The sequence below is a fragment of the Daphnia pulicaria genome, chromosome 6, assembly GCF_021234035.1.
Source record: "Daphnia pulicaria isolate SC F1-1A chromosome 6, SC_F0-13Bv2, whole genome shotgun sequence".
Lineage (NCBI taxonomy): Eukaryota > Metazoa > Arthropoda > Branchiopoda > Diplostraca > Daphniidae > Daphnia > Daphnia pulicaria.
The window spans coordinates 20,484,327-20,507,741 of NC_060918.1; the positions used below are offsets into that span (position 1 = coordinate 20,484,327).

General features: G+C 38.8%; 1 long non-coding RNA gene and 1 other non-coding gene across 2 annotated transcripts; both read right to left on the bottom strand.

Annotated features, from left to right (window-relative positions):
- Nucleotides 1-31: 31 nt before the first annotated feature.
- On the bottom strand, nt 32-17,149 carry LOC124341873. The gene is made up of 4 exons (XR_006918652.1): nt 17,139-17,149; nt 16,359-16,365; nt 14,564-14,565; nt 32-552 (listed from the first exon to the last, which is right to left on the bottom strand). It is a non-coding gene; the product is annotated as an uncharacterized LOC124341873 (long non-coding RNA).
- Trnai-uau lies at nt 2,214-2,326 on the bottom strand. The gene is made up of 2 exons: nt 2,289-2,326; nt 2,214-2,249 (listed from the first exon to the last, which is right to left on the bottom strand). It is a non-coding gene; the product is annotated as a tRNA-Ile (tRNA).
- Nucleotides 17,150-23,415: the final 6,266 nt, after the last annotated feature.

Consider the following 23,415-nt stretch of genomic DNA (forward strand, 5'->3'; position numbering starts at 1 on the left):
AAAATATATAAGAGATTTTGCCTTTAATTAACACGGAAAAACATCTTGTATTTAAACCGTTTTATAGATCGGATAAAGCAAGACAGCGAATTAATAAAAAATAATACTTTAGAAGAAATTAAAAAAAAAAATAGAATATTTTACAAAAATATATCCTACCGCCGACGGAATTCTACCAAGCAGTGTTCTGGCATTTGATACTATTATTATAATAAAAAACTATGAACCAAACAAATTTTGGCTTTAAAAAAGTAAGTGTCCCGCCAGCTCTAGAAAGCTCGTGGCTTCTTGTAGTTTATTGAACGGACGTTAAATATATCAAACAAAAAAATGATAGAACGATTCGTAGTTTATGTTTTATGTTGAATTTGGATAAAGTCCATACTTTTCAGGAAAAGTCCATAGTTTAGTAGGGCCATTGGTGGAGCGTTCAGGTTCTAAAATATGGACTTTGACAGGCAGCGCCATCTGGTGAAGTCCATAGTTTTCGATCGAAGTCCATAGTTTAGTAGTCCAAAATGGACTGTCCAAGTCCATAGTTTAGGAACACCCCTTTAAAGACGAGGGGTTTTGCTAAGTCTCGGAAATTTAAGCAGGCAAAAGGCTAAGCAGACGTTAACATGGCTCGTGTTCTCCAGATGCGCTCATTGGTCGTCCCTCGTCAAGTAGCCTTCGGCATCTTTGAGCTCAGCGAAAGTGTCCGACTCCCAACGTGTTCGTAAGATGCGCCATTTATGTAATTTATCCATGAATTCACAAAGAAATACATTCTTTAAAATCATAATCAGTACCGCAAAACCTTGCTATAAATCAGTGCTACACTATTTCGGAATAAAAACGTTTTATGTTCACGGGAAGTAGTCGAACATAAGGCCTAAAATGGGTTATTTCTGAACAAAATGCCATCATGGCCAACATCATGACCGCTTTTTATTTTTTTTACATGAATATTTCGAGTTGCAACAAATTAAACTTATAGGAAAAGATACAGAATTGAGAGTATTATAACATACTAAAAAATGAATACGATAAATTCATGCTAGAGTTAAGAAACCAAGAAAAAACTGCGATTTTGTCTATAGTTTGAAATAAGAAAAACTTTAAATATTGATTGTAAAGTGGAATTTCATCAAAAATGATAAAATCTTAATGGAAAATGACCGCATTGACGAGAGCTTTCTAAATATATAAGATTTGAGGTAAAATTAAGAAAATTCTACTTAGAAAATCTTTTCGATCGTTTTTTTATCAGAGAAAAATGCTCTCTTGTAACATACTGGTTCTTGTGGACTTACGCGTGAAGTAAAAAAACGATTGAAAAGATTTTCTGAGTTGTTCTTCATACATTTTACCTACGGCTACCACAAAGTAGCCAAAAGTAGGGGAAAAGTAGGGGAAAAAAGGCGAGAGTGTAGGCCTATTAGGTAACACCTTGCGTTAACCAGCAATGCGCATATTGGAATGTTTAACGTCGAATGGGTTGTCACCATTTTCATGGAGACGAACACACTACAATCACTCGTCACATCCTTCCAAATCCTGATGTTTGGCAATGCCTCGACGATAATTTACAAATATTAGTGTCGACGGGATAAACTCAAAGTCTCAAACTGCACTGTCAGTCTGTCACCATCACACAATTTTCAACAATCAACGATTTTATGTCGAGCAAAACCGCAACACGTAAGTTGAATGCCGTTTCTTGTTAAATATATGTATGATTCATCTCGCACTTTTGTTTAAAATACGAATTTTAATAATTATATAACATGCCCATCAATCTCAGTACCGTCAAGTACGGAGCGTGGAACAATGGCAGCTCTACACTTATCATGAAGAAAAAAAGGAGAGTAACATACCCAATAGAGCTTTTTGACGATTGGGGCTATAACCAGGGGAGGCGCTGCAGAGAACTTTTTGAATGGGACTCCATCACCTAATTTCGGCGTTCATAAATTGTGTAACGCGTTTTTTTTTTAAACGACAAAATATTAAAAAAAAACAGCTTCAAACAACCGATTTATTTGTTTGACGACTAAGAATATCGGTTCGCATCAGTGAGAAATTTCGGTTATTTACTTGAATCTTGAACTCCACTCCCCTATCACAATCGGTAACATTTCGTTCGACCCCCTTAACGTCTAACAAATAAGATTGCCATCACCGATAGGACTGTTGTGTGAAAATTTCACCCGTAATTCTTAGTAAATAATTTCTCCAGGCGAGGCTCGAACTCGCGACCTCGGCATTACTTTTTATGAATATCATTAGCGAATAAGACACTGTTATATAAGTACCATGCGCTAACCAACTGCGCCACTGGAGACACTTTCATCAAGCATATAGGCTAATAAATAAAAAATAATAACGGCGATACAAATCGGCTTAATTGAAACTATGATTATGTTGCCAAGTATAATACCGAAGGCAATAATTAAGAAGAGAAAATGGCAACGTGAATTGCGCAGCGAGATAATATTTAAACGCATCTCCAAAGACGCAACGGGTCAGTGTCGGGTGTAACCGGTTCTTATAATGGTTTGCCGGTTGCTGTCGCAAAGTTAGAAGTTGGTTTTCTATATCCCTCTAGATCTTTGGAAAGATTTTCAAGGAAAATATACAGTGGAATCAAACCCATTCAGATACTAAACCGAATGGGATAAATTTGAAGTGAAAAATATAGGAAACTTGAAAACCGCACCTTAGCGAGCTAGCCACATGATATAATTGATACATATTTTGCACGTGAATGTCTACATTCTACTCAATTTTCAAATGCATGATTCTTAAACCCTGATATATCTGGGCGCATGTTATCATAACGCAGATTATACAGTATATTCGTTAACAGCAGTGGTAGGCTATACTCAAGTTATATGAAACGGTTGGGTTCGTATGGGTTTTGAGCTTGGTAATCATAAAGGCCAGCAATAAAAGTCAGACGAAAAGTGAGATAAAGTTGACCCATTGACTTTTTGTCATGAATTCTTGGTAGTGTCCTTTTCCCCCCTTTTCACTCTTTTTCGTGCTGCCTATACCCCCTCTTTTGCCCTTAGGGCCGAAAGGCGAAAGACGAAAAGGGTGAAAAGGGGGCAAATTTATCCCATTTTAAGGACCGCCCACCAAAAATGGCGTGGGGTCCGTTTTAAAATGGGGGGAGCTAATCTCAACTTTGAAGTGAGATTACGGGGGGAAATTATTATTTTAAAAATATAAAAAAAATACCATGAGAATCAGCGTGAAAAACTGATTCTAATGAAATTTTTTTTAACGAATCCCTTATTCATGCACCAACCCTATTGCGCAGCAACGAGGGCAAAAATTTTACATTGTTTGCGCAGCGAAGTGAGCCGCCAAAATAGTGAATGTGCGACGATTAGCGCTAAGATAGCGAACGGACTCACGATAAGCGCTAATATAATGTGCGCTACTCGTCCATTTGCCACAATAAATTTTCTTCTCGCAGCCGATAAGTTAAATTAACGAAGCGCTTGCGCGTCTCATAAAATGCTGCGATGAAATGAATTGCGCTAAATAGGCTAAAAAAGCGTATCACGCGCAAGTAAATTGCAAATACAATGCTAGCGCAATGCGCTTTTAATTAGAGCTAGATCTAGGGTGACATATTTGTTTGAATTATTTTTCGCGCAATGAGCCGCTCAAAAAAGCGGGCGATTGCGCTAACATAGCTGACGGACCAGCGATAAGCGCTCAAATTATTTAAGCGCTTGCGCGTTTTTTTATTAATGACTAAATGAAATGCTAAAAATTTTGCGCAACGCGCGCAAGTATCTCCGGTTTATAGTAGATGAGAGTAGTAAGGGTTGGCACAATTTTTAAAATTTTCTCTCCCATTTCCCTCCATCAATACCTTTTTCAAATCTTTTTGTCTTAAAAAAAGCAAACATTCTTTCATCTAGAACGCATTTTTTAAAATTTTATTAGTTACAAGTCCAGCGTTATTAAAGTTATAAAACGAAAAAAAATTACGCATCACGCCACTACAACGTGGTTAGTTGGTGTGATTCTAATGGGAGAACAGCCGAAACGGGGGTTGATTTGAGACCTCGATTTTGATCAAATAAATCATAATAACAACGATTTATTTTTTCAGGTTGAATTATATAAATCTCTTGGTTAGTTTTTAATATCCATAAGTAATTTGAGCTAATTCAAAAATTCTGTTATTCACAGCAATGGCAATTTTCCATAAGCCAAATAGCCCCACGTTGAAAGGCAGAAATAGCCCCAACAGAGGCGTCTACACAAAATATATTTTAAGCCACTGTAATTTAGTTTTATGTTTACGCCTTAACATATAGTCAATAGGGGATAAAATTCTCTAATAAACTAGTATTTTTAACTTTTTTTTATCATTATTCCAAAAGAAATTATTTGAAAAACCTGTTTGAAAAATCTTACATCAGAAAAGTAAAAAAAGTGTTTTTACTTTATATCTTCAGAACGGCTAGTTCTATATTCTTGAAATTTCAAGTATTAGTGCGCATAATAATGATGCACACATGTTCAAAAGCTAATTTTTTTCAATTTAATACAGAGCTAAATAATTAGAATAGAGTGACCTGCCCCAAGGCCTTTAAGCCCCACTCTTCCCTACTGGATTCAAACTGACTATAAATACGGTTGGAGATGTGGCCTGAAGTTATTATTTTGACCGCTAAGCGGCTGCCGTTTTTAACAACTTCCCAGTTTTATATTGAACTTTTTGGAGGTTTTAATTTTATATTAAACTTTTTTTTAGTTTTAATACAATTTTTTTTGTTTTTGTATTAAACACTTTTGGGTTTATCTATAACACTATTTACCAGTTTTTATATTGCATTTATTTAGTTTTATACAGTCCCCTCCATAAGTATGGGATCACCCCACGCCGTTCCATAAGGCGGCGTGTATTTTTCTAGTTGGTTTTTCGGGTGACAAAAAGTGAAAAAAATGACAGAAATTCACAAAACTTGGAATTTATGTCATTTAATCTCTTTTGTTTTGTCTGAATTTTTTTCAGATTTTTTCATTCATGGGTTCGGCCTCTAAAAGTGGCTCCAAAAGTATCGGATCACTCCGACGCCCACCGTGTTATCTTATGGCCCAAACTTGTTTTTCATATTGATTTTTATATATTTAATTTTCTAGAAGGAATTTTTATTTTCAAACCGTGTATACAATACCCTTTCATAAATTAACTGTGAGTTTTTCATGATGATCTGAATAATTTTCGAATTTTCCCGGATTTATTCGTTTCCCGAGTTTCTGAAATCAGAGACTGCAGAAGACTTCATTTACGGTTTACAACCTCTATCAGCTGGCGTAGGCCAGAAAATTAGTGTCTTTTCTATACACCACTGGTGCTCTGCTTCTTTTTTTACTTAAAAAGATAAAAAGACAAATTCATCAATATACCTTCATATCATACAATACATCATACATACAATCATTTATTTCGTTATCATCCGAAGTATCTGTTTCATATTTAACATCAAAATCTAACTCTTCCAAAAAAATCAGGAGGAAGGTTTAACACAGACGTTAAGCTTATATCAAGTTTTAACAAGGCTTCACATGTCCAACTTTTGGTTTTGGACCAAGTTTTAACTTGATTCGGATCGCGATCTTGCTGCCGGCCCAGATTTCTTTTCCAGTTTCCGACGACTTTTAGAGGTCGATGGACGTTTCCGGTTAGCAGATGTGGTGTTACTTTGGGTGGTGTCAGAGACATTTCGTTTTGGCTGTGCAGGTGATTCTTAGTTGGAATGCAGGTTGCGGCATTTTTAGTACCGCAATTCCAATCAGGTAATCAGAATTGCGGTTTTCACGGAAAGCTGTCAAATTTTAAAAGTGCAAAAAATTGTAAATGGTGGTGAATGAAACATTTTTGGCTGCATAAATTTGTTACAACAAGAAAAGAGGCCTAAAGTTACTTACATTTTTTAATGTGAAATGGCGACTTCCGCAGCATCTGACTCTGTTTCGCCAAACGAATGAAGTAGAAAACCTTAACTTTGCTAGGCAGTTTCGAAGTGCTTGTATCCGCTATCACCCCATACCAGTTGTTTCTCTTCAATTCGTCGTATAAATACATGTAGCCTCAAATTTCAGCAACGTCAGATGGAGTAATTTGAAAAGCAACCACTTTGTATGCCAACGACGACATTACGTTATTCAAGCAGGGCCAAACTTCTGCGGGTGAGCTAGCTCACCATTGTCAACGATTCAGGCATTTCTTTTTTATCAAGCACAAAACAAGTGTTATCCTTAGAAACAAAGGAAAAATCAGGGTAGGATTATGCAGATATGTCTAATTAGTAAACTTACAAGTAAATTCCTTTGGCATTAAATGGTCAATTTAACTTAATTAAACTTACCAGACATTGGTCCCGTTCCAACCTCCAGTAATTTCTTCAGAAATACCGATTTCCACAATCTGCAGGCAAGCTAATTATTTGTAGCTTTGCGTAATTTTTCCTTAACTTCGTCACAGGTTCTTTTGGCGTAGTTAGTTGCTCTAGGTGTAGAAGAGCATTTAGGAGTGTGCTTTAGAAACGCAGGTTTTTCTAAAAACACTCGAAAGCAAAGACTGCAAATGAGCAACGGGGCAGGACTTAAGCCAAACAATCAAGATGAATAAACAAAATAGTGATTAGTGAATGCGTATACATTTAATATTAATTTCAAGTCCTACCTCCGATGATTTTGCCATCCATCCATTTCAGTATTTCCTTTTCGGATTCCATCTCGAATTCTAAACTAACAACATGATCTAAAAATAATCTATTGATTAGATGAAAGAACAGAACAAAATGAATAAAATAACTTTACCGATGTAATTGGGCTCTTCATTGAAACTGACGGAAGGAGAGGCAATTCCATTCTTGTCATCCATTTCTTTGATTTAAATTTAAGGAGATAAATGTTGTTTGTTAATTAAAGGGGGTTAATGGCGTCGAATCTGCTCCACCAATTTTTTCCGAATTCCATTTTGACACTGCATCAACTGGCGAGTTCTTGGCCGCAGCAGTTGAGTTAAACACCACGTCCTCAGTCAGAATAGTTTCTGTCATGGTGCTCGCATTCAGATTGGTACTATTCTGCGTCTGCGTCTGCGTAGACATCGACGGCTCGTGTTCCTTATGATTTATTTATAAATGATTATGTTGATTTTGAAAATAAATTGGAGAAAAAATTTTTTAATGTTCATACATTGATTTTCCACAGCATCAACTGCATGCATGCAATAGCGTATCTTGCCCTGTCAACTACATGAAATTGAAAAATAAATTAAGTTTTAAAGATGCAGAATACAATCTGGAATTGTATTGTTCATTATCCATCGACCGATTGCTGGACTCTCCTTTCTTTCGAAGTTGATTGAACGTGTAGTCCACCGCCAACTCTCTACTCATCTTGGGGCTTTCAACCTTCTTCCTGATCGTCAGTCTGCCTATCGCACAAATTACTCCACTGAGACTGCGCTTCTTGGACTCTACAATGACCTTCTCTGCACTGTCGATGCCGGTCAGGCCACTGCCGTCTGCTTCCTTGATCTGACAGCTGCCTTCGATACTATCGATCACACCATTCTACTCGACTCTCTTTCAACTCGTTGTGGCGTTGCTGATGATGTCCTACTTTGGTTTGCATCTTACCTTTCCGGTCGCACCCAGTGTGTTCGTGTTGGTGACTGCTTCTCCTCGAGTGTTCCAGTTCCTTATGGTGTTCCTCAAGGCTCAGTCAATGGTGCAATCCTTTTTATTCTTCTGGTTTCTGCCCTTCCCGACCAAACCGCAACTGATGGCGTCATTATTGATCAGTATTCTGATGACACAAATGGCCGAATCACCTTCCAACTACACTCTAAAACCAACCACTCTGACCAACGGGCTGCTATCGCAAACCTTAGTCACTGGACTTGTCGCACTGATCGATGGCTTTTTGATCAACATGTCATCCTCAACCTTTCTAAGTGTCTTTTCTTTTACGCCGTCTCACCTCATCAAGACCACAAACTTGCCCCTCTACCGTTGGAAATGGGCTCCGGCATTCTTCAACCACTTTTGATTCTCATCTCTCGATGTCCTCCCACATTCGCAATATTTGTCGGTCCTCTTTCTTTCACTTGTGGCGTATTGGCAAAGTTCGACGCTTTCTGGATCCTCTTACTACTAAGTGCCTTGTTCAGTCTCTTGTCCTCTCTCGAATTGACTATGCATGTTCTCTTTTCGCCGGTCTTCCTGGCACTTTGCTCTCTAAGCTGCAGCGCGTGATAAACGCTTCCGCTCGTCTCATTCTTCGTGTGACGAAGAGAGACAGCATTCGTTCCCATCTGCGCTCCCTTAATTGGCTCTATGTCAACGACAGAATCACTTTTCGTATTGCCACCCTGACCTATCGCTGTTTACATGGCTCCGCACCTACTTACCTGACTCGTCTAATCATTCCTCTTGAAAACTCACGCAGCCTACGCTCATCTTCATCTGCTCTACTTCGCGTTCCTCGCACTCGCCATGTTAATCTTGGTGATCGATCTTTTGCAAAGGTCGCTCCTTCCATCTGGAACCGTCTCCCTCTTGCTGTTCGTAATGCCACCACACTCCCCAAGTTTCGTTCTCTTTTATTCAAGCACCTTTTCGATTGATGTGTCTTATGCTTTTTCTGTGACTCTTAGCCTGACTGTACTTTCCGCGTCATTAGAACTTTATTTGGATAATGCGCGTTATAAATCAATCAAATCAAAATCAAAATCAAACCAATAGTCGGCGGAAAAAAGGGCATGCAGCAACAAGCTCCACAAGAGAGTCATCAAGTTAAAAAAGGAGACATATAATCATAAAAAAGATTCTTCAAGTGCCGGTAAGTTCAATTGCAAAAAGGATTTCGTCAAAAAAGAGGCACGGGCAATTTGGGAGGAAAGTGCCGCTCGACCTTTTTTCCCTCCCCCCTCTTTCAAACTGCAAAAAAGTTCCAGCAACCCATTAAAGCAGAAAGAGAAACAAGAGGACCTCTGCACACACAGCAGCCAAATAATAAAAATATCAGGTGGAAAAAAGAAGAAAAAGCTTCTTTTGCGGCAAAGAACCTTTTCAAACGAGATAGCGAAAAATAAAAAAAAGACACGACAGGCAAAAAACAGAGAAAGAATAATATAAAAGGGCTCGGTGCCTAGACAGACAATCTAATATGATTTCTCCCTATCTGCAAAAAAAAAAATTCTGAAAGAGAGGGCGAAAAGAACTGTGTGTGTACAGTTAGCTGCTCCTGATGACGTGACAGAGGAGAATCTTCTAAATGTTAAGTAGAATCTGGAAATCCAGATAAAACTCGTTTCAAAGATGTAGAATGGGATCATTGCATTTTACCTTCGTGTTCAATGTTCTTGTTTAAGTAATTGCGGCACAATTCACGCAATGTTTTCCGTGTTGCTATAGCTGACAGGCAGGAGCAAAACACGACACTGGTGTCCACAACTGTGTCGTGTGTCATCTAAAACGACCATAATTGAAATGATAAAGGACAAACAGGAAATAACATATTCATGAATTTTACCCGCAAGGCCAATAAGGCGTAGTGTACACCATGTCCGATAAGGATGGTTTTGTCACATATTAGTTCAATCAACTTTTGCTGGACGTCTCTAAAGAATAAATATAAATATGTTAACTATACAAAGAAATATTTATTATATATATAAAAAAAGACGAAAGAAAAGTTAACCTGATGGTCGTCTCTACGTTTAGCAAATCAAAAATGGAGATCACGATGATTTGCATGATTGCAGGCCCAGAAATCGTCAGGCAATAATGGCAATGTAAAGCGTAAACGGGGTAAATGCCGTCGTGATGCGTCCTTCTGGCCATCGTCCGCACAAATCCTTCTATGTTGATGAGACTTCCAGAATCAATCAAGTGCGGCTTGCCATCGGAAATGGTCTCGTCCCTAACACAAACTTTTGAAGAAAAATTTACAACTACTGTCGTAAAATTGTATGACTACAATGTCAACTCAACTTTTTTCCTGCCAGTCCTCCCACAATTTCCATTGTGCGGAATAACAATGATTCATCGACAATGGCTCGGCCACTGTCATCTGAAGCCGGGCGTGATTACCCAGTTTTATTTTGTTCCACAAGCGCGAGGACAGGCTTTACCATTTTTTGGTATAGCATTGAATCTGCCGATAAAAATTGAACTTTAGAAAGAAAAATTAGGGTAGAAATTAAATTAAGTACTGAACGAACCGTTACATTGAGCCGCAATACGACACAAGGTAACGTGAATGCCGGTGGTATATATGTGTATATATATATATGACCAGAAAATTTCGTGAAAATCATTTGAGACGAGCGAACCGCCACTTTTCCTTGCCATCTCTTTGATAATTTTTTTAACTAACTTGTGTGATTCAATATTCTTGGGTTGCTAATTTTCTCCAGCAGTTTAGTCTCCGTTTCCCTAAATCATTTGAGTTGTCAAATCAATCAATTCATTCTTGTAGTTGTACATACTAATGGCATTTGACTTTTGTTTGCAAGACTAGTCACATCCAGTGTTGTGGCAGTTGCAGTCATCTGCGGCCCTTACCACTTAGCTCTGATGTCATCTATAAAAATCGTCTGTATTTTCATCTATATAACGTTGTCATTTTCGACTTTCATGACAGTTTCGCGCATCGGCAGTTAAAGGACTGTTGTTATCCATTGTGGAATTGACTGTACAGTGAAACTTTTCTTTCCCTATTCTGAATTTGTTAAAGACGGGCTCTGTTTTGGTTTGCCAGGCGGACAGCAGCCGGCCACTTCCACGAGTTCTTGACTATCACTCTGTCGACTGCGGTAGTCGCAATGGTTGGTTATACTTTTCACAGTTTCCTTATTGAGTTTTAAAACGCAAACCAGCATCAAGCAATCACCAACATTTTTTTCTCATTTTGGCATAAAAAGATCCAAAAACATTTATAAGGTTGCAAAGCCAACTTCTCATTGTTCAGACAATATTCAAACTATAACGAATCGGCACAAACTTTTAAACTATGTTTTTCTGTGTGCATATTTCGTTTCGATTGTGACAGGACGCAGCAGTTCTAATGCAGAGCAGCCTTCCAGCGGATGAATCACGTGATGCAACGCTTTCCAGCTGGATTGTGACCCAATAATCTCTTCCAGCACTCATGCACCGACATTTCTCTTTACAACTCTTCATACTACAAAAGGTAGGACCGATTTCCATGACTTATCTTTTCTTGTTTTCGAAGAGATGTTAAGAGACCGGAAAAGTATCGAGTATTTCCGACTGTTCATTGTGGGTGGGTTATACAGAGGATTGTCAATACGCGTCCAACACTCGAGGAGTCCAAAAATAATATGGAGAGGCCAAGAAAAATGAGAAAAACACGCAGCCGTCGATGGAAACACCAACACGACGAAATGGTGCCTTCGAAAATTTAAAGCTGCTGATTGAGTGGCTTCAATGTCGTTGTGTGCGCATTCAATGCCCTCGCTCGCGTCTCGACTCACACACCTCGTCGTCCAGCACAAGACGCTGATACCAAATTTAAAAATAGGCACGACAATAATACCAGCGCTCCAATGAAATTTCCTTTTGCTTGGGTTGTTGGGTTGGTATGCAAGTTAAAAATATTCCGAAAGAAGAAAAGTCACCACTTTGAAGTGAGTCGCCCAGCAAGAGATAGTGGAGCACACACACAGTGTGGACCGTTCGAATCGTGAAAAGGGTGGCCAGGAGTGGGTGGGAATTGGTTTGCACGTTTTGTTGGGGGATGCAATCGGGATCAGAAAGAATGAGAAATTTAAGAGATATATATATATCTATTCTAGCTGTGCCGCACAGTCTAGAAAATCAGCCGAGTATAGGAGGTGGATTGTTCATCGTGGTTGATGGGCGACGGATCATGTCTTTCAGTTGTCTAGTGAATTTCTCGGTGGTCTCGGCCACCCGTCAATGTTTTTTCCTTTTTTTTACCACCACCGGATGCGGCCCATTCTGTTCTTCCGGATGCTTCATCTTTTTTCCCTTTTCTCCTATTTGGTGGCTTGGCGTGTCATGGAAATTCCTTTTCGAAATTTGGTTGATCTCATCTTTTTATGGACGGACGTCTTTAAAAAGACGTACATGAAGATAAATGACGTACGAAAGAATATTCCATCCATGCTGAAAAAAAATATAAATTCTGTCAAGAAATAATATATCATTAGAGGGATTTCAAATAAATTTATCGAAAATTTGAGAAGAATTAATCACGGCGACCGTTAAACTAAGTCCGATGGTTTTGAAATTTTCAACTTAAGTTCTTCTCATTCTTCTTAGTTATTTCTGAAAATGCCGTAAATAAATTCTTTTAACTAAAAAAAATATATTAAATTAAGTAAAAAAAAGGTATAAAAGCTCGGTTTTTCTAAAACGGCGACCCTTAAACATTATAAAAAAAAAAAAAAATTCAGTAAACAATTTAAGTCAAAGGACACCTCGAATTCTATACGCCACTTTTATTTTCCAAAATATTGCGGAAGTGAAACACCCTAGGCGCCATACACTGCAAAACTCTTACAAAGGAGGATGAAAATCTTTTTCGCTTTTTTTTGTTCGTCTTATCACGGCATTACAGAAGATTCTTGAACATAAACAAAATAAAAGTACGGAAACCCTGATTTGCGTTGTCACTTAACGAACCAAGGTCTCTATGATGACGGCTTATCTCGCAACGCAGCATCTAGCCTACCCTAACCTATTAGATGTTTCCAACAGATTAAAGAGAGGCTAACTCCCTTGCGTGGTAGCCCTATGCGTTGTCTAGGGTTTGTCGTACAAAGAGCCTCCTAGCTATGGAATACAAAATAAATGAATTTTAGGTTATTTACACGAAAAAGTTTTCTTCGCCTTGGGTGATCGACTTGAGCTTCGTCTAGGTTTTGTTTAAGTAATAAGATCCTGCTCTCTGTGGGACCTAACATGAATGGTTATTAATTGCCTAAACATAAATAGCGCCGAACACAAGAAAAGAGAACGAAAGAGAAAACGACGGAAATTGTACTGTTGTATACAAGGCAACGTCGCATAAACAAAGCTCAAGCCAAATTTAAACGATCAACTTGATTTAAGCATTATTATGACTTGGCAACTTTGCCCCTTTCTTCTTAGAGAATGAGTAGTGCAGTTGGTCTTGAATCTTTGATCAATCAAGTACACAATTTATGTTGTTCTTAAAAGAGTTCAATCTAACTTCATTCAAAGCATTTTCCAAGCAATAAAATATGGACAGAATGGACCAGTATTTTATAAGTTCAAAATATTTTATGGAAAGGTTATAAAAATAATTAGATTAAGTTTGGGTTTATTCGAGAGAGAAATGCAATGAGGGAATTCCTCAATCTTTGAATTTCTATCTACCAAGGCGTGAGTAACATCAATCCAGTAAACATCATCTCTTTGAATTTTCTGTTTACCTGACTGATCCTGGGCGGACTGACGGCTGGATGGATTGAAATTAAAACTGTCAATAGTGGTCCGTCGTGATTCTAGTGGTTAAACTCGTAGCCGATTGAAATATTCAGCGCAAACGAGCTCTCGATCTATTTGCATTTGAAAAATTCAGGTCAAATTTGTTGTTGAATATTTGAATATTTGATGTTGAATACTGCAAATAGAATACACTTGTTTGGTATGCAAACTTGTTTATTTTGTCGACTATAACTTCTTAGTCGGCGTAAAGAACAGAACAATGGGTCAAGCCCAACAATCAACGTAAAAAAGGGGTGGAATTCTTAGTTCAGGTATGACTGACTGACAGATAGAAACAAATACAAGAGAAAATATTATTTGTTGAAAATAATTCTGTCTGCGTCTTCGCAGAGTAGTTCGGCTCGAGTTGGGTGTATCTCTAGCTCGACTTGGTCGATTTCGATCGGTTCCGGGTTCGGTAAATTGCCCGGTTCGGCTTTAGGAGAAGATAATAAGTTGTCTTCGTCCTCACTCATAGACCCGAAAAGGCTGTCAAGTTGGAGGTCTTCTTGGAGGTCTCCCAGCGATGGTTTCCTTAGCGCCAACGGAGTGCGAGGGGCTTTATCCTTGCACACCTTCACACTCTTTTGGGGTTTTTTCTCTTTCTTAACTTTGACTTTCTTGGGAGTCATGTGATTTAGAATTTCACAGATAATTACTTCTGCCGAGTCATTATCTGAGCCAAGCTCGTTCGGAAGTTCAGCGGTGGGTACTGGGAGTACCGCTTTCCCTAGAGAGAGAAAGAATTAGTGACTCCCCAGTAGGAGAACTCCAACTTCTTACCTTCAGCTTTAGCCCGAGAGGGTGTAGCCTGCTCCGATGGGGTAGCTTGGTGCTCCTCCAAAATGGCCTCTTGGGAGGAATTGTAAATCAATGTCATAGTTAAGCAATATTATTGTTTGATTGTCAAGTTGTTGTTTTTATATTATTGAGAACATACATTATCTTCTTGAAGAGCGTCTTCGCGAGAAACTTCTATAATCGTTGATAATCCGCATAATCGGTTCTTTCTAGCTGCGTTGGGTTCTGCTTCATACTGCTGATACTTTCGTACGTAACCTTTGTGATGACGTGGAAAAACTTCAACAGCATCGTGGATCCTACGTGCCTGAAACATGTTAACCTGACGGGCTCCGCATTCCTTCAAAAACCTTACCACGTATTCAGCAAGTAACACTCACCGTTGGCTAACTACGCTAAATCCACAGCCAACGGTGCCCTAGTGGGACTACAAAAAAAAAATGGAAGAAGGAGAAGACAGAAAAGAAGACCAACCTACTCTAGGAAATATCTTTCTTTAAGAAAGATATTTCCTAGAGTAGCCTTTTTTATGACGTGGAATAGGGTCAATGAGAGGGTCGTAATTACTTGCCTCAAATAAATTAATCCGCTCCGATTTCGCCCAAAATTTCTTCGCGTCTTTTACATTCCGGAACTCAACGAAGATTGAGACGGATCCTTTTTTCTTTTTGCGACGGTTCGGCCTCGCTGTGCAAAAATCCCTAAGAGCTCCAAATTTGATTAACAAAAAATAGATTTTGCTTACCTGTGTCGTTTCATGGATTTCGGTCAGGAGAAAACTTTTTTCCATTTCCTCCCGGGTCATAAACACATCCCTCGTGGTGGAGTACGGAAATGTCTGCTTGACACTCTCCATGAAATTGATAAACCCCAATCGTTTTTCGCGATCTTCATACCTTTTTTTCCTCATTTTTTCCCTTTAAACCTGAATAAAATAAATAAAAAATTCTTATTAAAATTAAATATTCATTCAAAGATTGAATCAAGAGACCGCTCTGACTTCAAAAACCTTGCCCCGTCTTCAGCACTCTCGAACTCGACGATGACAGTAGAAGTACCCCGATGTTTCCTGCGACGATTCGGCTTCGACATACTGAAGTCCCTTAGAGTTCCAAAAATATTTACAAAAAAATAAACACGGCTTGCTAAAACCGCTTCTGGAATATGTTCCAGGATGAAACTCCTGTTCCGTTCCTCCTTCGTCAATATAGCATCTCTCGTTGAGGATAAGGGAAATCTCCTGACGACTTCATGCATGAATGAGGAAAATTCCTTTCTTTTACGGCGAGAGTGATAGCGCTGGTCGCGCACATTGTCCCTCTCATTTCCTGTCTCGAAATTCTCCATTTGATTCAAGGGGGATGCACGGCTTCCAGGCACATCTTCCACGTCCAAGCCAGTGATTGCCGACAATTCTATCGACACTTGTTTCAGCAGCGGGCTGATGCCCACTGGGGCTGCGAGCTGCTTTCCTTTGCTAGGGTTGGTGCCTGCTGACACCAGGCCCTGCCTCACTTTGGGAGGTTGTAAATCCTTGACGTATGCTCTGTTGATCAAATCCCGTCTGGCCGTAACCAACGGATCGGTGGGGATCTGCCGTGTAAAACCACTTATCCCTGCGTGGGCTCGTGGGATCTCCTGCCGATCGGTTGCGGTGTTGAACTGGACAGCTTCGGTCTCGGTCCTGCGGCGCTTGATGTTAAGCGCTTGGCGTTCACGCTCAAGCTTCGCCTCTTTCTCCGCGAACTCTGCCTCCAAGTAGATCAACAGCTTACGTTTTGCTGCGAGCTTTGCAGCCGCTTTATGAGAGTCCACTAGTTCTGAGTGCAATTTAAGCGTCTCCTCACACTTTCTCAATTCTTGTTGGGCTTCCTCAGGTAAGTCCTGGGTAAGCCTGTTTTTGTTTGACGCTTCTCTGCCTTGTCGCCCTTGAAGGCTGTACGGGGCTGTGAGCTTCAACGGATCGAAAAATGGGAGCTCAAAGAGCTTTGCCAACAGATCCCAGCACGCTTTGGTGTCCCGGGTTTCCACAAAACACCTTGAGGTATCACGAATTAACTCGATGGCTGTTGCCCACTGCTCCTCCTGACTGTTACAGGTACAGTCCGGGGGTCCCACTAGAGAAAGAGAGACTGAATGAAATGTATTAGTTTTCGGTTTTAGTTCAGGTCAACTTGCTTTTATAAGGAAAAGAATCATAAACCTTGCTCCACTTGTAGAAGACTTGAAACGGTATTTTAAAACCGCCCAGCCAGTGCCTCTTGTAGCGCTGGTTGACGCTGACATCCCTTTGACGGCCGTCGTCCAAAATATCGAGCACAACCTTTTCCATAAATTGTGCATGTTTATCGGTGTTTATCTCTTGTTGAATTTGACCATTTTCAATTTTGTTTTAAAAGTAACCACGTCAAAAAGTTGAATAAACAAATCGTCCCAGATTAATTGTAAATAAGCCAGTGAATGAATTCATTCCGCAAAATTATCAAATTTGATTTGTTGTATTAATTAGATTTAAGGAATTCTAAAAGTGAACATTTTTTTTTAAGACTTGGTTCCAGGTGGGACTGGTAAATGTCCTCACATTCTAGCCGTTTCGTTGGCATTGATGTTTTCTTGTGGAGATCCACAAAAAGAGGTGAGTAGAGGTGATTCAGAAGAGTTTTCTTGACAGCTTTCTCTGGATTTTTGTCCCCTTTTCTTTGAACCTTTACTGCCCTGAGATGTTTAATGACAGCATTGGTTATGGGGAATGCATCCTAAATAAACGAGTTGATTAAATTACGTTAACAGAATTTTTTTATAAATTTAGACATCTCACCTTCAATGCCTTTACGCCATTTTTCTCACCATTTTGCATTTCCTTTTCAGCCCTTGCAATCTCTTCTCGCAAGAAATTTGCAAAATCGAGGTGCTGAACGGTAACGCGAACGGAGCGCATCATGGGGTACGCATCGCGGATGTCGGCAGCGGCGGAAGGATCTTCATCAGAAGAAGATTCATACGTAGATGATAACAACAATCTCTTGGCTGAAAGCTTTCTGCGTACTTTTGGAGAATCACAATCATCGTCATTTGCCTATACGGAACAAACAATAAATAGTATTAGGAAAACACTGGGACGTGTAAATTATGTATATATGTATACATTGCACATTAACTCGGTGGAAGACGATTCAGGGGAAGGTACATTTACGGTGGAACAAAGCTCGGCGGAATCAGTTCTATGACGCCATCTTCACTGCTACTTTCCTACATTTTTAAACAATACATTAAATTAAAAACCCACATTTTACAAGTATAAATAGAGTACACAAATGTGGGTTGCATACCAAACAATCCGTTATGGTCGAAAAAGTTTTGTCCAATCTCGTTGTCTCGCTGTCGTCATCTTCATCGCTCTCATCCTACATTCAACAAATGACCCACATGACCTTAATTCAACCTAACCTCCCCTTAATCAATGTACACAGCCCATGAAAACCGTATTATGGGCCTACGATAATATTTCCTTCTCCTTTCTACACAAAACGGCTGACGGAGGAAAGAGGCGGCTTTGACTAATCCCAAATTAGCATGTCTTATGGCATTTCATTGACTGGTACTGGTACCATTTAAAAACATAATAATTAAAATACGAAGTAAAATTTAAATAAATTCCTGGTGGTGGGATAAAATTCAAAATATTTTACGACATTTTTCAGATCCATTGCGTTTTTAAAGGAATTTCCAAGTCAGTTTCTGAGATCGCACAAAAACCTGAAGGTTGACTAGAAGAAATAACTGTAATGGTATTGATAAGTGGAACTAAATCCTTTCTACAAACACTCCTTTTGTAATAAGAGAAACAAAGCAGTTCTTACCAGGACAGAAATTTTGGTTCATTTTCTCGTTGCGTAAGTTAAGTAGATGAACAATTTCAAGCAGCTGCCAGCTGTTCGTTCGCTCAACTGTCAACAACCAGTACCTGCTCGAGAACAATCCTCAACATCTCATCTCCCAAATTTCAGTGATCCACCAACTGAGTAAAACTTTAATGTGTTGCGGCTGGATTAAAAGTTTCTTCACATTGAGATCCAGGCTCAGATATTGGTAAAATTGGTTCACTGTCTTCATCCCTTAGTCTGATTGATTCAGATTGGGGATCGTCAACGCGGGGTAAAACGACCATTTGTTCTTGTCCGACCAGGATATTCAACCAGGAACCTCAACGACATTACGATGACGCCCTCACCTACAGTCATTCAAACAGTAAAATCGAAACAATTAGGGATGAAATGTGTCTGCCGTACACTATTGCAAATTCCAAAACTGCCCTACATTAAGCCGTAAGTTCCATTCCTTTTTTATTCCGAAATAAAGTGCATTACGTTTTGTACCCCTTAACATTTGTGATATTCAAATAGGTAAGGACGTTTGAATTAGACCACTGCTAGGCGTCCAAAGGATGTAATGTTTTTATGATCATTCTTTTTCATCGTTCCAGAAAAGCTCTTTCTCTATTTTACTCATTTTAGGTTACTACCACCACGAATTTATATCAATTATCTCCCAATTATTTTTAAATACAAATTAAACAGTTTTAAGTCATATTATTTTATTTCTTGCACAATTAAAATAATAAGAAATTTTGGGTTACAGACATTTGTGTTAATTAAATGCAGACACTGTATTTTGCATGGTTAGGACACAAAGAAAAGCTACACTACACTTTCCAAGAAATAAAAATATTCAGAATTCGAATTAAAAATGTTACACGGAAAAGATATGGAGCGGAAGATGCGGATAAGTATCGTCATAGCAGTGTCATTTCCCATCCTCGTAAAGAACATTAGCAACATAATGAACTATTCATCGTTTAAAATTCCGCTTAGAGAGCGTTCATGAATGCCGTCAAACTCTTTTTAAGCTTTTTTGACTCCCTTCCCATCACAATCTGTCACAAAGGTGCGACCTTCCCTTTTAAATTATTTCAAAAATATTCCAACCCCTCCCATTTTTTTATTCGTTATAATTCGTATTATAAGTTAAAGTTTTTTTAAGCTTATCCGTGTCATGTTAATTGTGAATTGGATAAAAATTGCAAATGCAATGCAAAAGATTTATGGAACTTCGATCTTATATCAGATAGTTGTGATTTCAACTGAACGAATGTAATATTGCATGGCCGGCGTGACATGAAAAGCTATTTACTACCCCCCCTTTCCTCATTCACAATGCGTCACAAAACTCAGGACTTCCTCCTTTACCCCCCCCCCCAAAAAAAAAAATATGAGGTAATTTATGAACACTCCCTTATCCAAGATGGCAACCTCAAACCAATTTTTATTGTTATCTGTTGGTGACATATATAATTTGGCTAAGATATCTTCAACATTTTTGGGTGGTTGTGGAAATTTTTTGTTGACACCTTGGCGTAATAATTACAACCCTGCGTGTTACATCGAGGAAGAAAGAAGAGCTTCAAAATTATTAATTTCCTGCTGTTTTTCACATTTTTAGTGCTTTTTTCAAATCGTTTTTGGAGGAATTTCTCACAAATCACTGCTTTTATTAAACAAATGCAATTTTAAATTTTACAAGGCACCAAGAATGGTGTTGAACGTGAAAATGAATCAGAGATTGATGGCTCGAGTAGTAAAACATGCTAGTCTGGTGGCCGACGCCAACTGACGTTTCGGCTAAATTTAATTACCAGCGTACCGGATAAGAAAATAAGGGAAAGATTATTATAAATTAATTTTCCCGTCTTAAATGGCTAGACGACGGGCCAGAGATTTTCCCTTACTGACAATAGAGAAGAATCTGGCCACCCAGCAAAATGCAGACACAGATGAATCAACCGCATTGACGTTGGTTGTTGTTCTCCTTCATTGCCGACGGGATGCATGCAAAGGAAGCCAACAAGTGTCAAAACGTGTTCTGAATTTTAAAAAAATTATATAAAAAAATTCAAAATGTTATCTATTACAAATATGTTGAATTAGATAGATGTGGTTTTTCCCTATGTGGTATTCCATGAAAACTAGAAATGGACAACCACCATATCGATTTCTGGAAATAGGTGATCGCCACTTATCCCGCCTCCAAACAACATATTTTATCATAATCATTTTCATTCTCTCATTATCATCTATTTTTATCATTAAATCAACGAACGTATAAAACTGAACGTAAATATGCGTTCAATTGGCGTATCTATACTCTATAGCTAAGTATAAGCGGCACATTTATAGCCACCCAATGTTTGGTTTACAACAATGTCATTCCCTCCAACACTTAAATCGAAGGGAAAAGTGGGAAATTGACAGTACCCTAAGATTGGAAACACGACGAGTGTTTCCGAATGAAATGGTGTGTCAAAAAAAAATTGCAAAAAATTCAAATTTGTAAATTTTTTCTTGAACCTTGCACCAACAGTACATGACGAAGTCATCTACAATTGGGCAAACATTCAAATTTTATAAATGAAACGCTGATTTTTGGCGATTTTTTAAAGAAAAAAGGACGATTTTTTTTCATGGTGCAGGGGTGAAATCCTTGCCCGGGAGAAGAATGGAGGAAAGAGAATAGGGAAGAACAAATGGGTCCGGCAGTTTTCTCTCTTAAATTCTTCCCTCGGGGCAGGATTCGCTCCATGCGACGCGAGAAGAAACACAAACATGTAATTAAAAAATCGCCAAAAATCAGCGTTTTATTTTTAAAAAAAATTGCACTTTGCCTAATTATAGATGACTATGTCATCTACCTTTTGTGCAAGTTGTAAGTAAAAATTAACAAATTTGATGTTTTGGCAATTTTTTATTGCCACACCATTTCGTTCGGAAACACTCGTCGTGTTTCCAAACTTAGGCTTTCTTGATAGCAGCCTCTTGTTTCCTGAAAACGCCTAAGTTAAGAAATAAAGTCATCTTGTATCTGTCAACGTACATGTCGTACGTTAAAGACCCCTCTCTCAACCGACGATTGCAGTTATGCTCGGGATTTTTTCCTGATTATTCCTGCGGGCAAGATAATGGATATCTTATTATCTTGTTGCCCATCATCATTGCCCGCGCCGATAGGGAAAGGAAAAAGTTTATCTAGTCTGTATTGTCATTGGCATATCCAGCAAAAGTCTTTTCCCACGCTGGGCTATTGTCTCGGTTCTCCCATCTGATGCTGGGTGGAATATTTCATTTGTATTGCACTTTTCTTGGCTGGATCCCGATATCATTAGCGAGATTTCTTCTTTTCCTTTTTTCTGTTTTTCGGATTCGCCAAGAATGAATTGAATCGACAATTCGAAACGGAAGTAATACTTACAAACAGTGAGCGTCAGATTCATATAGAAACTCGGAACAAGTGGAGGAATACTATATACTATATATAAAGAAGGAAGAGAGAGAGAAGGAAGTAAAAATCATAGTATAGTTAGAGAGAGTAAAAGCCACAATCACACGGTCGGCGTCAATGTCATAGTTCTTCTTTTCTTTCTACATACCTGTTTTACACTTGTTCAGAAAAAAGGATGGAATGAAAAATTCGGTGGGGAAAAGAGGGAGAAGGATAATCTCGTGATAATTAAGGTATGGTAAACCGGCGACAGTTTAGATAGTTGACATTCTTTTTCTGATTTTTGTAAATTAAGGCAATTAACGACTACAGATACATCAAGAAGAGATTATCTATCATAACAGCCCTACAATACTCTTAAAATGCCACTTCAAATCGTGAGAAAATTTCGCCAAACAATAGAGAACCCAAACCTGGAAATCCTAAACTAGGTAAACACTAAACCTTTTTTAAGTAACTTTTTACATTTCTAAGAAAAATTTATTCAATTTCTAGGATTTCTAGTGAATTTGAGACATATTACCAGTCTAGAAGAATATGAATTCCTTGAAGCAATGGAATGGAAAGCGACTGTTAAAAGATAACAATTAAGCTTGTGGGGGTGTGAGTATTATGAGTTTTTCATGAATTAATGATTTTATTCTTCATTGCTATTCTTGGTGATCCACTTCCGTTAGCTCGATGGTTATTGGACAGTTTTTTTCCACACTATTCTTTAACCTAAACTAACATATCGAAATGGTGCAACCAATATTCCCGAAGTCGACCAGAAGTTACCAGAATACTTGAAAATCATCCAAACCTTTCATTAAGCATTACTGACATCTAAGAGCTATTCAACTTCACAATAAAGGAGTTTGAGGCTGCTAATGATCGATTTTGAAATCTAATAACGTAAAAGAAACGGAGAGGCAAAATACGGTGACAGTTGATGTTAGCATGAATGGTGCGTCCAACGCAGAAAACAACCAGACTTTAACGTCACTGGCAACAATACCACCGAAAATTCAGATGAATCAAGCAGGCTAATCAATGATGTGCCATTGTGCCAAGATTCCCGGGTTGGTGATGTTGATTACTCTCGACTATTAGGAGAAAAATTCACTGTGAAATCTTCTGCGTTGAGGCCGAATACATACTTTCACATTACGGTTGTGTGTGACACAAATAATCAGGTAACGTATTGCTCCAACATGTCTACATGAACATTACATCTCCACATTCACATTTTAATTTCGCAGGACGAGGACGACACATGGCCCTTCGAATCGGTTTCCGGAACTTAGACCGAAAACTAAAACTTTCTCTTTTTTTTTTTACTTTTTATTTGAGAAACCAGAAAGTACCTGCGATAATCCGGCTGCTCATTGGGCCGAAGCCATATCACTCATCAAGGAGACATCGAAAGTGTTCGTAGCGAACCGTGACACCAAAGCGTGCTTGGAGCTATTAGGAAAGTTGTTTGAACTCCCATTTTTTTAGTTACTTAAACTTCAGCCCCCGCAATCTCTCCATGTGCGTCCGAGTGAAAGGAGGTAGATAAACAGCACAGGCAAATCCAGGACTTGCCAGCGCACCCCCAGAAGGAGTTAGTTGAGTGCGACAATATTATGCGCCATAACGCAAATCTAGTGGAAGCTTATAAAGCTACTGCTCGGGCAGCAGCTAAAAAGAGATTCCTGATGTTTGGTGAGATCGACCTGCTTCAGGATGAGGCTAGATTTGAACGCAAACGCCAGGTGCTGCTGAGAAAAAG